The sequence below is a fragment of the Solanum pennellii genome, chromosome 1, assembly GCF_001406875.1.
Source record: "Solanum pennellii chromosome 1, SPENNV200".
In the NCBI taxonomy this organism is placed as follows: Eukaryota; Viridiplantae; Streptophyta; class Magnoliopsida; order Solanales; family Solanaceae; genus Solanum; species Solanum pennellii.
In genome coordinates, this window is record NC_028637.1 from 79744220 (window position 1) to 79757401 (window position 13182).

General features: G+C 29.0%; 1 pseudogene; it reads right to left on the reverse strand.

The window, feature by feature from the left end:
- The window catches only part of LOC107001500, a 1297-nt pseudogene extending 1057 nt beyond the window's left edge, over positions 1-240 (reverse strand).
- Positions 241-13182: the final 12942 nt, after the last annotated feature.

The window sequence follows — 13182 nt, forward strand, 5'->3', positions numbered from 1 at the left end:
ATATATTAATTCGATTTGGTGCATAACTGATTAATTAATACTACATATACATAAAACATACCCTCATTCGTGTGCTCATTGCTTTATTTTTCGATCAATAACTTCTGAGATTTTTCAATCAACGAAGTAAATGTGCAGGCTGCCTCGTGTTTGTTGTCATGATTCCTTCTCCCGAACATCAGTCTAACCTTTTGCAGACACTAATGCAACATTTATACTCTCTGCAATGTTAGACGTCATAGCCCATCCCCGATGAATTTCTGCATGACACCTTGGCCACTTATCATATCCAGCTGACTCCAAGTACTCTTTAACACCTACTTTAACTTTTTCTACAGTACCCATCAACCTATCAAACTCAACTTTATTGCAAGTCTTTGCCATTGTATAAAACACAGGACTTAGCTCCTTGGAGGCCTTCCTAAATTTCTTATCTACATTACCCTACAAGTGCCACATACAAGCATAATGTGACACACTTTTCACTGCAACAAATTCAATTATCGGGATAAATTGTTTCGTCATTTATAAATCATATTTCTTCACTAAAAATCTTGTGAGATGAAGAAATTAATTCGTCACTCAGTCGTCACTAAATGTGTGTCTCTAAATGTATACAAAGACGATGCAGTGCTTCGTTGCTAAAAGTGTTATTTTAACCACAAAAAGAAAAATTGTCTCTAAATGCTTAAACATTTGTGACAAATTTATTTGTCATAAAAATATTTTTTTTGTAGCACATTATGCTTTCTTGGGGAATCAGACTCACAACTTTGAGGTTGGAAGCGAAGAGTGCTTACAATCTAACCAACTCTCTCTTGTATCTTATTTTTATTTTATTTTTTACTTCATTCACTTCTTTTAAATTTAAATTTTACAGAAATAATATATTATATGATTATTTATACTCATACACAAATGCATGAAATTTACTATCCACAATTCATTCAATTGTAGATTATATTTTAATTAAACTGTATATATTTTTAAAATATCTTTAAATATATGCAGTATGATCCTGTCATTTTATTTTTTTATTTTAATAAATTAAAAATTATTTAGTACAATTATAAATTTATATAAAATTAAACTTTCAATTTTACTTAAAAATTGAATACTCGGTTCGATTTGATCAGTAAATTAATTATTTTGAAAAAAACATTGATACCCATAACTATAATACTTCATCATAATATATTTAAAATCTTATTTGGTTCATTTATTTTGTTTTTTACTTCAAATTTTATGCTGATGGAAAAAGTTAATAGAAATTCATGAAATATTTCGCAACTTTGAAAAGTCTAAGTTTATAAGTTGATGTTATCTTTGTATAGTTGCTCTACGTACGTATGTGGAATTAGTATTATATATGTACATATTTATAGATAAAAACAAATAGATCAACTTAATCTATGCAATTTACCAATCACAAATCAATAGACACACAAAAAATAGCACCAAAGACTTGAAAAATTACTATTTTTTGTCGTCTTTATCAATGAAAGTGTATCAAATAAAAAATAAAACTGTGAAACCAACAAATATTAGCAATCTAGTGGTAGAATCTTACGCCACTCACAGTACTTATAACATGGATTATATTTTTCAAATGATGCATTTTATAATTGCGTAATTTATGAAAATTAATGTATTGAACTATTTCATTTTTACAAAATCGTTTGAAATCGTTGGTTTTAATATTTTCCCTCGAAAATTAACGAATGGATTCTGTCTATGTCTTATAAGGACTTGTATTATTCCTTTTGTAAATTGTCACTTATAATTATAAAAAATTGTATTTAGCTATAAATTTTTTCATAGCAAATAGTTGAATTATTCACTACAAATTTTAAGTCGTCGCTATTTAACACCTTAAATATTTTGTGACAATTTTTTGTTGTCACTAAATCGCAGATTGATTAGAGACAATAAAATCTTTGTCAGCAATTATTTATATTGTTAGTGACGAAAATAAATGTCATAATTAAATCTAAACTTTTATAGCTAAAACTTATAATAATTAACTATTAACTCTTATTTGTCGATATTGTAACATCATATTTTTTTAGGTGAACTTTTTTTGTGTCCAAAAATTAATAAATTTTAAAACAAAAAATAATTTGTCCTGATTAGTACATTATTAGAGACGAAATAATGTGTCACTGATAACTTTAAATTTGTGACTAACACTACATAACAAATGACGCCAATTAATTTTTTGATGGGAAACATTAGTGGACAAAACTTTACTATGAATTTTTATGTTTCGTCACTAAAAGTGCGTGTCTCATATTTAAGCACGAAAAGTAAATTTTGTAACTAAAAGCGAACAATTAGTGACAAATATGAAGTGGTAGCTAATAATTTTGTAGCTATATATCATATTTGTTGTAGTGTTTAAACACTTGTGTAACTGCCTTTATAATACTTTATTTCTATCGGAAACTACACACATATTAATCCTTTCACAATAAGCCTCCCTTAGTTGTATAAAAATTCAAGACCAAGCTGCATCATTTTCCGAATCAATGATACCATAGGCAAGTGAGAAAATGTGTCTAGATATTTATTTACATACAAATTAACATAAAGTCAAAAATGTACATTCAAAAAGTCAATGAAACATACCTGCTCCGCCCGTTGTACTTGCAGCCACAAATGTTCCATTATATGGTCCTCTTAGGTTACTTCCATCAACAACTATCACTACTAAAAAAACTGTGTTTAGCGACGGATATTAGCGATAAATTATATTCCGTCGCTAAATAACGACGGATTCGCAATGGAATATCTATTTTGTCAGAAAAATTGGTAAATATTTTTTTGAGGTATGATATAGCGACGGATTGACGAAAGAATATTTTTTTAGTCGCTAAAAATTAGCGCAAAATTTTGGCGCCCTAATTTTTGCTACAATTTTGCAACAAAGTAGGAGTGACAAATTTAATTAATATTCAGCGACGGAATTCGTGATGAAAAGCGTTGCTAGAATTATAAATATATTTTTATGAAATTTAAATAATATAGCAACGGAAAAATCTGTTACTGGAATTTAATCTAAATATTTTTTTTTGTAGTGACGGATATTATAATCCGTCAATTAGGCTGTTGCAAAAAAATTTTTAACACTATATTTTTATTAGGGGTAAATTTTATTATTTTTTTAGGCTCAGAGTGAGTCCACATAAAACAAAAAAAGAACACCATCTCTTTCCAGGGACAATGAATTAAGGGTTATAAAAAGTTTCAAATGAGGGATTGGTGAATCAAGTCTTAAGTATTGAGTAGGGGTGACAATTTTTAAAGGCATAATACATAAATGTGCCCTTTAACTTGGCTTCAAATCATATATATGTCCTTCAACTTTGGATGTGCACAAATAGACACTTAAACTTGTATAAAGTTGAACAAATAGACACACACGTCCTACATGTCGTCCTACATGTTATTTTTTGTCTTACGTGGTATCCTACGTGTATTCTTCCATGTAGGACTCATGTGTTTATTTATTTAAAAGTTGGATAGTTAAAGTGTCTGTTTGTGCATTATGAAAGTTGGAGATCAAAGTTAAAATTTGAAGCCAAATTTAGGGTCCAATATATGTATTATGCCATTTTTAAATTAAGAAAGGGGATGAATTGTTCATCCCCTAAATTTTTTATTTTACACTTTAGTCCATCTTATTTAAAAACTCTAAATAATAAGAAATTGAGGGGGAGGGGGAAGGATACCAACGACTCCCTTTCCCCTTTTCCTCTCTTGCTTATTCTTCCATTGTTAGGGACCACTGTTGTTGTTCTTCTTCTTCATTGTTCTTCTCCATCTTCTTCTCGTTGTTCATCATTTTTTTTCTTCGGTTGATATTCAATTGTACTTCTTTTAGACCAATTTTCATTCATGTATCATTGGGTATTACATCATATGTGATTTTGGTTAGTAAATTAATGATTTTTACTCTAATTTTTTGTTTTGGTAGTTTGAGTGTTTCTTCAAAAATTTACAGTCTTGTATCCATCAGGTAAGTCATCTGTTGCAACAAATAGATTACTTGTTGGATACATATTACCATGCCATGTCAAGATGGGACAAATCAGAAGCTTGTCCCAACAGATAAGTCATTTATTGCAATCAATGAGTCATCTGCTGCACCAGATGACTCATCTGTTGCAACAAAGGGCTTACCCGTTACAGCAAATCAGTCATTTATTGCAACATATGATCATTTATTGCAACATATGAGTCATCTGCTGCATCAGATGACTTATTTGTTGCAACAGATAGCTTACTCGTTGAATACATATTACAGTACCAGGCCAAACTAGGACAAAATCAGAAATTTGTCCAAGCAGGTTAGTCATATATTACAACAGATCAATTACTTGTTTTAACAGACGACTCATCTTTTACAACAATCGACTTACACGTTGGATAAACTTTTGGTTCTTGACATCTATCCAATAAGTGAATCATCACTTGCAATAATTTAATAATCTGCTATACCAGATGACTTACTTGTTGCAATAGATGATTGACTTGTTGGGACAGTTATTGTGCATACGATTTTTAACTATATATAGCCACTCAACTTTACAATACAATCATTACTAAATATTTTTAATAAATTCTTTTAGGTACCATTAATGGAAGAATTAATAACAATAGTTGTTGATTGTTATGGTTAATGGATTGAGAAAAATAATCGATTTATTTGTCTTTGAAAAGATGGTGACATGTCAGAGCCAGTATTGATGACCGTCCAAAAGGGATATTTTGCACAATGATTTTATGAACTCGATAATCATTAGTTATTGTGGACTAAATTGTCAATCAAATGACCTTGTTATCGGTTACATGTACAAGTCTTTTGAAAATCAAAGGGTCCTACCTTTTAAGATTAGCAATCAAATTCATTTGCGTGCTTATCTGAGTGATGCAACTAGGTCCGTTTTAAGGGTGTACGTTGTTGAAAAATCGATTGAGAATGAAAATATAGAACAAGACCAATAAAATATGTTTCATGATGAATTGAATGAGATGAACATGAATATTCCAGATGATGACATTAATTTGACATGATGTGGAGGAGGACGAAATACCTAAACCCATTGTTGATATAGGGGGCAGTTCTCAACTAAACAGTTGAACAATCTTCAAGAAGATGAGACAGGTTTGTACATAGGAATGACATTCAAAAACAAAGAAGAACTAGTCATTTCATTGCATATAGCTTGCTTGAAAAAAGATTTTAGACTTGTAAAGATGATTAATTCGAGTAGTGTGTATAGTTTTAAATGCGCACATTCAGAGTTCAAGTGGTGGTTGACCCAAGCAAATCGGAAAGAAGGGGAACGAAGAGGAGACGTGGAGTCGGAGAATCATTTCCAACAAGAAAAAATAATTGTTCAATATGTAAAAATATTGGACACAAGAGAACAACATGCCTAGATCGAAATGCTCCATAATTATTATAATATTGAAATGCCTATTTTGTACTTGGTTATGAATGTGACAATTTTAACTCATTTTGATTAATTATGCTCATCCGTTGCAACAAACTTTGCATATTTTTCATTACATGCATTATCTATTGCATTGCATTATTTGTTACAATAGATTATCCATCTGTTGTAAAATAATCAAATAAATATGATCATTTGTTGCAACAATTATAGGAATATGTTACAACAAATATCTAATATGTATTTTTTATTGCAATAGATGACCCATCCATTGAAAATAATCAAGCATATATGCTGATCTGTTGCAACATATGAGCATAATTGCAGCAAGTGAGAATATGTATTTGATAATTTTCAATCGATTCTATGTATTTGATATAAAATATTTCATTAATCCATAATTAGTGATAAATAAAGTTATTTAATTATAATTACCTTTTAATTAATAATTTCAACTACATTTTCAATGTATTGTAGAGTAATTACACATGATCAACTAATTGTGTTTGTCTTAAATAAAGTAATCAATTGATTATTTTGATATGAAATACTCCATTAGCCCATAATTAGTGATAAATAAAGTTATTTAATTATAATTACCTTTTAGTTAATAAGTTCAATTACATTTTCAATGTATTGTGGAGTAATTACGTGATCAACTAACAATATTTGTCTTAAATAAAGTGATCAATTGATTATTTTGATATAAAATGCTTCATTAATCCATAATTAGTAAGAAATTAAGTTATTTAATTATAATTACCTTTTAGTTAATAAGTTCAATTACATTTTCAATGTATTGTGGAGTAACTACATGATCAACTAATTATATTTGTCTTAAATAAAGTGATCAATTGATTAGTTTGATATAAAATGCCTCATTAATTCATAATTAGTGATAAATAAATTTATTTAATTATAATTACCTTATAATTAATAAGTTCAATTATATTTTCAATGTATTGTAGAGTAATTACATGATCAACTAACTGTGTTCGTCTTAAATAAAGTGATCAATTGATTATTTTGATATGAAATGCTTCATTAGCCCATAATTAGTAATAAATAAAGTTATTTAATTATAATTACCTTTTAATTAATAAGTTCAATTACATTTTCAATGTACTGTAGAGTAATTACATGATTAACTAACTGTATTTGTCTTAAATAAAGTGATCAATTGAATTTTTTTATATGAAATGTTTCATTACCCCATAATTAGTGATGTTATTTAACTATAATTACCTTTTCATTAATAATTTCAATACATTTTTCAATGTATTGTAGAGTAATTACATGATCAACTAACTGTATTAGTCTTTAATAAAGTGATCAATTGATTATTTTGATAAATGTTTCATTACACCATAATTAGTGATAAATAAAGTTATTTAATTATAATAACCTTGCAATTATAAGTTTAGTTATAATCTCAATCCATTATTTGTTGCAATAGATAACCCATATGTTACAACAAATGGCTAATCTGTATTATTTGTTTGCAATAGTTGACTCATATATGCTTATCTGTTGCAATGGATGATAATCTGTTGCAACAATTATATTAATTTGTTATAACAAATGTCTAATATGTATTATTTGTTGCAATAGATGATCCATTCATTGGAAATAATCAAACATATATGTTTATCTATTGTAGAGTAATTACATGATCAACTAACAATATTCGTCTTAAATAAAATTATCAATTGATTATTTTGATATGATACATTTCTTGAGCCTATAATTAGTGATAAATAAAGTTATTTAATTATAATTGCCTTTTAATTAATAAGTTCGATTATATTTTCAATGTGTTGTAGAATAATTATATGATCAACTATCTGTATTCGTTTTAAATAAAATGATCAATTGATTGTTTTGATATGAAATGCTTCATTAACCCATAATTAGTGATAAATAAAGTTATTAATGATAATTACCAATCAATTATAAATTTAGTTATAATCTCATTGCATTATTTGTTGCGATAGATAACCCATGTGTTACAACAAATGTCTAATATGTATTATTTGTTTGCAATAGATGACCCATATATGCTTATCTGTTGCAATGAATGATTCATTTGTTGCAACAAATATAGAAATATGTTACAACAAATATCTAATTTATATTATTTATTGCAATAGATGACCCATAAAATTTAACATTTTGAAATTCTAAAAGTATAATCTAATTGGTGATAGAATAATTGAACATCTATTAAATATAAAATATTGTCATAAGCAATTACAAAATATAATTAACTAAATATGACAAGTCTTCATGAATTACAATTTATATTAGGTTCTTCAGCTTACAAAATATGACTTTAGCACCCCATACCTTCTACAACTTGTGTTGCTCTTCTATGACTCCTGAAGATGACTCAACATTACAAGGAAGAGGAGTAGTTTCAATCTGTTGTCTCTTTTTCATATTTGATAATATCTTGGAAATTGATTTTTTTTCTTCTCTTAATTTTTTTCATGGTGTGAATGGCTCAGAAATTCTTCTTGATGGAATAACACATTTCTTAGATATCAATTCCTTAACAACACTAGTAAGAGCATCAAGAGACTTCTTCACATATTCACCGTAGATATTAATTGAGCCTCTTTACTTTTGCATTCTTCACATTTACATGCAGAACATGACTAAAAGAAAGAGCAAAAGATATGTTATGTCCACTGAAGGAGTGAATCCACCATATGTACCACCAACATCATCAACATGCTCACCACAAGTTTTAGCACCAATATCACCAATATCAAAACCAATATTAACATCAACATCAAGATCAACATTTATTGCAACATCATCAGCATCACCAAGAACAATAAGTGCTTCCCTTTTGATGGTTGTTGCTCCAATCAATTATTTTTTTATCAGATCCACTGTAGGGTTTGATTTTTTATCAATGATTCCAAGAGTTAAAAAAATGGCATTTGTAACTCTTGCTCTGTGGGGATTAGCCAGAGATGTACAACCTATAAATAAAAGTAGTTTATATTAAAAATAATATATAAATTATAATAGAAAGTAAAATAGTAGCAAACGATTGAGATTTCGTCCAACAAATGACCTATTTGTTGCAACAAATAGGTCATTTGTTGAACGTAAGTAAATTAGTAGCAATTAATTGAGTTTTCGTTCAACAAATGACATGTTGGTTGCAACAAATAGGTCATTTGTTGGACGTAAGCAAATCAGTAGCAAATGATTAAGTTTCTGTCCAACAAATTACCTATTAGTTGCAACAAATTGGTCATTTGTTGGATGTAAGTAAATCAATAGTAAATGATTTATAAGAGAGTGATTCACTTGTTTTTCTTTTGGAAGCCATTTTATCTACAAATAAAAAAATTGAAAAAAGATTCAATCAATTAGTGCATCATTCAAAAGCTACTCATATTTCAATTCACAACAATTTTTAAAGCCTTAACAACTATTTGTTTTTGAAGTCACAAGTATCTAGTCCAAAACAACTCAGATTTGTGATCAAGGATTCATTCTAAAAGCTGAAATGGTCCCGAATCCATAGTTATCTATATTATGATGTACAATAAATGGTATTATGCTATACCTATACATCATACTTGTACAAACTCAACCAATGAAATAAATAAAAAAGGGGAAGTCACTCACAATCAACAACAAAAAAAAAACTATCAATAAAACTTGTAATTTGATCATCTAGCTTTGCCAAATTGATGAGAAAATGACTTAAAAAGTAAGAATAGATACAGAAATATGCATATTTCCAAATTCAACCTAAGAATGACTTAAAAAGTAGTCATTTTTGAGGAAATATAACTTAAAAAATAGATACAAAAATGCACAAACTAGCAGCAAAACTGCATCAATACAACACCAAGAAAATGCACAAATTAGCAGCAAAAACTGCACTATATCAGTTATCAAAACTGAAAAAAATTTACAGCAATATTTACACTAAACCAACAACCAAAACTTATCAAAACTGCAACAATATCTAGACTAAACCAACAACCTAAACTGACCAAAATTGCATTAAAGCATATGCTAAAACTACAACAAGCAACAAATATTATAGAAAAGTGATAATAAAAAGGCCCAAGATAACATTTTGATAAACTAAAAAGAATGAAATCATTAAATAAAACTTAAGCTGAAAAAGCTTTAATTTTTTAACGGAAAACACCTACAACGATTTGTTTATTCCAGTATTTCTTTAAAATAAATGAATTAAAAATCCTATTTTTTTTCAAAAAAACAAAGCTTTACCTGCAAATCGATATTCCCTTGGCTGGTTAGAATATTTGAATTGGAAGCTCAAAACTTACGCATCAGAAGTTGAAATTTGTCGAAGAAACTGGTTGAAAGAACGAAGCAATTTCAATTTTGAAATTTTTTTGTTGTGCAGCCGAGAGAGGAGAAGTGTTTGAGGAGAGAGAGGGAGTGAAAAGTTTTTTTTTATTTGATGTGTGGGTTATTTTTTGTATTTTTAAAAAAATTATAAGTTTTGAAAATATTAATTGAGTCCCCAATTAACTTAATCAACTATTTAAGTGTTTTGACGTATTTTTGGTCAACTTTGTAACCAATAGTTGATTCAAGACTTAAAAGAATACCTTTCTTTAAATTTTCTCCTCTTAACAAACATCTCCCTAGAAAATAGGATTTTCTTAAAAACACCAACTCTTTTCAAGCTTCTGTCTCAGGTGAAGATGTTCTAGCAAACTACTACTTTTGTGTTCCAAAATATTTCGGCCAAGATGTGGTTCTCAAACTATTGATTCCGTCTCCTTCATCTACGAGTAAATAAAAAACATTTGGGGAACTCAAGCTCGATCGATTTGGTGAACTAATCTTCATTTTAGGTTGTTGTTTTCCTTTTCACGACTTCATCTCATAAATTTTCCTTTGATTTGCCTTTCTTTTGAAGGTATACCATCTGGTACGTAAAACTTGAAGAAAGACATAGACATTCGGTAAGTGTTCTATTTCTCCTTCTTTTCGATGAAATTATTCTTACTTTTCCCATTATCAAATCTTGTAAAAGATTTTCAGTTTAAGTCTAAAAGGAAACTGATGCTTCATCCATAAATTTTCAGTTCTTACTAAGACATAAAAGATTTTGATATCAAATAAGAAAGTAACTAAAAGTGTAAACCATTGGTGGTATTTTATCATTCATACATACTAGTAATTAGGATAACAAAGCAACATACTTGAATGGAGTTTCACAAGATTATCACAAATTTTTGAATTAAACAAAAATATTTTATAAATCAATCGCCTAAAAAATTATATAAAAATTGTAAAGACAGTATAAACAATAGCACCGAATACTCAAAACCTTATTTAACTAAAACTGAAAATTCAGAAACTACATTTATTAGGAACCTCAAAAGCTTGAAAGATTGTACAGGAAGGGTAGCACAAGAAGTAGCGAAAACTCGCTTTCCTTAAATGCTATGAAAGAGGATCAACACTAGTTGTGATGCTGTTCTCCAGGACCTGAAGTCTCACTGCCTCATAAAGTCCTCATCCGACATCAACAAGTGCTCTCTTTTACCATGACCTGTATATCTAGATCTAGGAGTTAGTTACACAATATTTGGCCTGTTCAGAGTTAAGAATATACATCTACATTTAATTTCACAGTTGAAACATTTCAAGGAAGCGGAGAAATTTAATTAAGTAAACAAAACACAATCTAATTTCACATAAGAACAAAAGCTAAGGAGAACACAACAACAATTTCGTCATAGGAGCTCTTATCAAGATTTTAGGTGAAGAAACCCTTTCCTTCAATATTTTCTAATTAAAACATTCTTATCATATTTTTTTTATTGAAACACTAAAAGCTGAAAGTAATAGAATGACAACAATTCTTATGTAATTGAATTTTATCTGTTTCTTGAAAGATATATTAAAGAAATTGGTCCAAAACAAGTAATCTATGTTAGCTTAACTTGAATTTCTTAAACTCAAGTCAGATGCCACCTCTTGACGTTTGTGAGAGATAGTAAGCAATCAAAATATGTCTTATCTGTGGCTTTAAATTTTCCTCAAGAAGTTGTATCACTGCAATATTAACCTATTTTAAGTTTTTAGCAAGTGGTAAAAATATTTGCAAAATACTTAGTGTGATTTGCTTGCTTTTTTTTTTTTCCAGGTGGAACTTATAAATAGGGTAGTTTTAAATCAACTGAAGCAATTAGAGTAGTTCAAAAGGATATGTACGTTTGCTCTGTACAATTTTGTGGCATTTCTATAATATCCATTAAAGATCAATGTGTTCTTTTATTCATTGTCATTCTCCTTGATTTCCTCAACTATGTATTATTCTCTTTATATTTGTCTCTTTTATGACCCTCTTCCCCCTTTTTCAGTTCACATTGAAGCTGGTGCATTTAGGTGTATAAAGAGAAATTATTATTTCAAGTGCATCATTGTGTTGGTGGCCGTGAAGTTGCTTATGGGACTCATACGGGTGGCTCTCTCTCATTTTGAGAATATCGTAAGAAATTTGTAAGTATATATTTTTTAAATTATAGGAGTACTATCTTTAGGTTGTCTGATATATACACTTGTATCTAAACACACATTACACAATAAATATTATTATATCTAAAAAGGGGTTTTCTTTTATATAGGCTATTGAAAAGGATCGAGATCCAACACTAAGCGAGTTACATTTGAACGTCCATACGCATGGTCATGATGAAAAGTTTTTTGTTGATGAGCACTCTCGAATTGTCCATGTAAGTCCAAAACTTTGAAATCTATCTAAAAATATACATGTTATTTCACATTAGAAGGGGAAACTTAGCTGAAAACAAAAATATACAGCTTTTGTTGATGACGCTCCCGATATGAGTATTTTTTCTCCTCGATTATCACAAAGTGAGGCTTGACTAGAGCTTTGTTGTTCTCGAATCTGCAATGTGAAATAGTTCTTACTCGTTGAAAATTTAATTTAGTATTCTATTGTATCTTCTTAAGTAAATCAGTAGTGATTGTACTGTCAAATTGACATAATGAATGTCTGAGTTCTTCATCAGAACCACACAATAAACCACAAGTTTGAAAGCTAATTGAGTAACTATAGGAACAATTTCCACAAGAGAGAAGAACCTACTATTGTGTTTGATAAATTACTATCGGACTGGTTGTCCAGCTAGCTACAAGTAAACTTTAGTAATGTTAACATGTAGCCTTGATGGTTTATTTATCCTTGCTTTCAAATTTATATTAACCTATTGTTGTTACTCTCATTACCTGTACTGTTTTTCTTTGTTTCAAGTTTTGAAATGCTTATCGATTTCTATTGATGATTTTTGTTATCACTTTGCCTAATTGATAGTAATGTGAATCCGCAAAGGTAATTTTGCTCCCTAAAATCTACCTCTCTAATTCTTGTTTGACTTCTCTTTTTTTTTTCTTAGCTTACTGATTTGTGAACCTGCTGTGTGCGTGGGATTTATGTAATTTGTTAACTCTAAACTGATCTGTCTTCTTAAGTTGGAATGTTTTAATCACAGTTTGAGTCCTTCTGATCAAGTTAATTCTTCACTATCATCAGTAAGTAGGAAGAACATAACTCTTTTGTCTATTTTCAATAAGGAGTTTTTTTTCATCATATTAATTTGTAACGACCTGTTTAGTCGTTTTGAGCAGCAGATTTTATTTCTGGAAAAACTGGCTGAGACGACGGATCCCACGACGGACCGTC